Raw genomic sequence first — 4,531 nt, forward strand, 5'->3', positions numbered from 1 at the left:
CCACAAGAGGGAACAACACTTCTGTGCAGTTTATGTTCAAGAACCATCACCATAGATCACATCAGTGTGAACCTGTCCTTCCCAGCTCTAAAACCAAGCACAAGCCGGGCATGGTGGCTCATGCCTATAATATCAATACTTTGGGAGGCCAAGATGGGAGGATCACTTAAAGCCAGGAATTTGAGACCAGCCTGGGCAACATAGTGAGACTCTGTCTCTACAAAAAAAAATTGTTTAAAAATATTCAGACATGGAGGCACATACCTGTAATCCCAGCTACTAGGTAGGCTGAGGTGGGAGGATCACTTGAGCCTAGAAGTTGGAGGGTGCAAGTGAGCTATGATTGTGCCACTGCACTGTGTGACAGACTGTGATCCTGTCTCAAAAATAAATCAATAAATAAAATAAAACCAAACACATATTTCACCTTCTTGTTGATATGTTCTGTTAGGCATCTTCCCCCTCTCCCAAAAAAAACCATTCTGAATGCATTGAAATCTGGTAAATAATCTCCTCCCTGCACCAGCCTCCATGGTCGCTGATAACAGTAGGAGTCTTAGGAAACTCTAGCAACTCTGTTAGCCCCTTACCACCTTCATGGCCTTGAACCCAGAAATCCTAGGGCATAGGGAACTAGCCATTGCTTATAAAACATTCATCCATCTATAAATACATTTTAAAATATGTACTAAGTACTTAGTATGTGTCAGAGTCTGTTCTAGGTTCTTAGGATACATCAGCAAATAAAGTCCCTTGCCCTCATGGAGCAAATATCCAGCAGGGGGGAAACTTACAGTAAACATAGTAAATAAGCACATCTCATATTTTGAGGAAATAAGTACTGTAGAAAAAGAAAAGTTGGAGCGGGGTAAGAGAGACTGGGAGCACCAATGAAGGTAAGGCGGAGGTGGGAGGAGGGAGAACAGGATCATCAAATTGAATTAATGCAAAATAATAAAATTCTCATTCACAGCACTTTTTAAAATAAGCATTATCTTTTAGAGTTGTTTTAAATGTACAGCAAAATTGGCCAGGTGCAGTGGCACACACCTGTAATCCCAGCACTTTGGGAGTCCAAAGCAGGAGCATTGCTTGAGTCCAGGACTTCAAGACCAGCCTGGGCAATATAGTGAGGCCTCATCTCTACCAAAAAAAAAAGAATCAAAAAATTAGCTGGATGTGGAGGCGTGTACCTGTAGTCCCAGCTACTAAGGAGGCTGAGGCAGAAGGATCGTCTGAGCCCAGGAGGTCGAGGTTGCAGTGAGCCATGATGGTGCCACTGCACTCCAGCCTGGGTGACAGAGTAAAACCACAACTCAAAAAAAAAAAAATGTACAGTAAGATTGAGTGGCAGGTACAGACATTTCCCACATACCCCTGCCCCCACATATGCACAGCTTCCCCACTATGAGCATCGCCCACCAAAGTGGTGCATTTATTGCAGTTGATGAACTTAACTTGATATACCATTATCAGTTGTCATCCAAAGTTCATAGTGTACGTTACAGTTCACTCTTGGTATCGTCAATTCTATAGATTTGGAAAAATGTATTATGACATGTGTCCACCAATATAGACAGAGTAGATTCACTGCTCTGAAAACCACTGTGCACTGTCTACTCATCTCAGCCTCACCCCTAACCCCTAGCAAGCAATGATCTTTATACTTTCTCCATATTTTTGCCTTCTCCAGAATGTCATATAGTTGGAATCATACAGTATAGAACCTTTTCAGATTGACTTATTTTACTAGTAATACGCAATTAAGTTTTCACCAGGTCTTCTTGGTACTTGATAGCTCTTTTTTTTTTTTTTAGACAAAGTCTTGCTCTGTTGCCCAAGCTGAAGTGCAGTGGCACAATCACAGTTTGCTACAACCTTGAACTCCTGGATATAGCTCATTTATTTTTAGCACTGAATAAATAATATTCCATTGTCCAAATTATCGTAGTTTATTTATCCATTTACCTTCGGAAGGGCATCTTGGTTGCTTCCAAGTTTTAGCAACTATAAATAAAGATGCTATAAACATCATTGTTGTGTGGGTTTTGTGTGGATATAAGGTTTCAACTCATTTGGGTAAACATCAGTGTGACTACTGGAGTACATGGTAAGAGTATGTTTACTTTTATAAGAAACTGCCATAATGGCTATACCATTTTGCATTAACCTCAGCAATGAAAAAGGGTTCCCATTCTCCACATCCTTGTCAGCATTTGTTGTTGTCAAAGTTCTGGATTTTGGTCATTCTAATAGGTTTGTAGTAGCATCTACTTGTTTTTTGGGGAGTGAGAAGGGTTTCTGGTGAGAACTGGAAAACCTGCTAGACAAATTCTAAAAGAGCTGTAACACTTCACTGTTGTTTTAAATTAAAATTCCCTGATGACATATGATATGGCACATCTCTCATATGCTTATTTATCATCTGTATATATTCATTAATGAGATATCTATTAAGGTCTTTGGCCCTATTTTTAAAATCAAGTTTTTCCCTTATTGTTGAGTTTTAAGAGTTCTATGTTTAAGCAAGCAGAGACCCAAATAAAACCGACTGACCACATGCAGAAGACTGAAACAGGACCCATACTTATCACCATACACAAAAATTAACTCTAAATGGATCAAAGATCTAAATGTAAAACCTCAAATCATAAGAATCTTAGAAAACGCAGGAGACACCCTTATGGAAATTGGAACTGGGAACCAATCCCTATCCAGAACCCTAAAGGCCAATACCTTAAGAAATAAGATAGATAAGTGGGATCTCATCAAATTAACGACATTTAAAAAGTGAGCAAAAGACATGAATAGACACTTCTCAAAAGAAGATATACAAACAGTCAACAGACACATGAAAAAGTGCTCAGCCTCACTCATCATCAGAGGAATGCAAATCAAAACTACACTGAGATACCACCTAACCCCATTAAGAATGGCCATCATTAATAAAACAAACAACAGAAGCTGGCAAGGATGTGGAGAAAAAGGAGCGCTTCTACACTGCTGGTGGGATTGCAAACCTGTACAACCTCTCTGGAAAACAGTCTGGAGATTTTCTGAAAAAACTAGAAAATGACCTTCCATATGACCCAGCAATTCCCCTATTGGGAATATACCTGGGGGAACTCAAATTATTCTACAAAGAAGATACCTGCACACGTATGTTTGTTGCAGCTCTATTCACAATAGCAAAAACATGGAACCAACCATGTTGCCCATCGAAGCTGGACTGGATTAAAAAAATGTGGTACATATACACCATGGAATATTATGCAGCCATAAAGAAGGGCAAACATATGGACTTCGCAGCAACCTGGATGGATTTGGAGTCGATCATACACAGCGATTTATCACAAAAATAAAGAACTGAGTTCCGTATGTTCTCACTCATAAGAGGACCTTGAACAACTATAATGCTATATGAAAGTGATTGGCAGTAATGGGAAACTGTTGGGTGGGAGTGGGATTGGCAGTTGAAAGAAACTGCTAGGGGAGAGAGGGGTATACCTCATTAACAGGGGTACCTGCATGATCAATGTTTGTATACCTAATCCTGAATTGTACCCCACATCTTTACAATAAATTTTTTTTAAAGAGTCCTTTGTTTAATCTGGATAAAATTCTTTTATTAGATACTCCTGTGCAAATATTTTCTCCCAGCCTGTGGCTTATCTTTTCATTCACTTGACAATGCCTTTGGCAGAGCAGAGGTTTTTTTTATTTTAAATAAAACCCAGCTTATCAATGATTTCTTTTGTGGATCATGCCTTTGATGTCCTATCTAAAAAATCATCATCAAAATCACGATCATCTGCATTTTCTCCAGTGTTACCGTCTAGGAGTTTTATAATTTTGTATTTTGCATTTTTATTTTTGATCCACTTGGGTTACTTTTTGTGAAGGGTGTGTGATCTGTGTCTGGATTCATTGTTTTTTTATTTTTGCATGTGGATGTCCAGTTGTTGCGACACTATTTATAGAAAAGACTGTCTTTGCTCCATGGTATTACCTTTGCTCCTTTGTCAAGGATCAGTTGACTGTATCTATGTGAGTATATATTTTTTCTTTTATTTTTAACTGCCATGTAATAATTGTACATACTTATGGGATACAGAGTATTACTTCCATATGTGTATAAAATGTGTAATGATCAAATCAGGATTATCCATCACTTCATATGATTATTATTTCTTTGTGTTGTGAAAATTCAAAATCCTCTCTCCTAGTTTTTTTTGGTTTTTGTTTTTTTTTTTTGATTCAAGATTTCACTCTGTTGCGAACTGAAGTGCAGTGGCACAATCACAGCTCACCACAGCCTCAATCTCCTGGGCTAAGGCAGTACTCCTGTCTCAGCCTCCTGAGTAGCTGGGACTACAGGCACCCACCACCACGCTCAGCTATTTTTTTTTATAAGAGGTCTTGCTATGTAGCCTAGGCCAGTCTCAAACTTCAGGGTTCAAGCAATCCTCCCACCTTGGCCTCTCAAAGTGCTGGAATTACAAGTATGAGCCACCACATCTGGTCTCTTTAG

The sequence above is a fragment of the Carlito syrichta genome, unplaced genomic scaffold, assembly GCF_000164805.1.
Source record: "Carlito syrichta isolate Samal-C Ts95f unplaced genomic scaffold, Tarsius_syrichta-2.0.1 Scaffold111481, whole genome shotgun sequence".
In the NCBI taxonomy this organism is placed as follows: domain Eukaryota; kingdom Metazoa; phylum Chordata; class Mammalia; order Primates; family Tarsiidae; genus Carlito; species Carlito syrichta.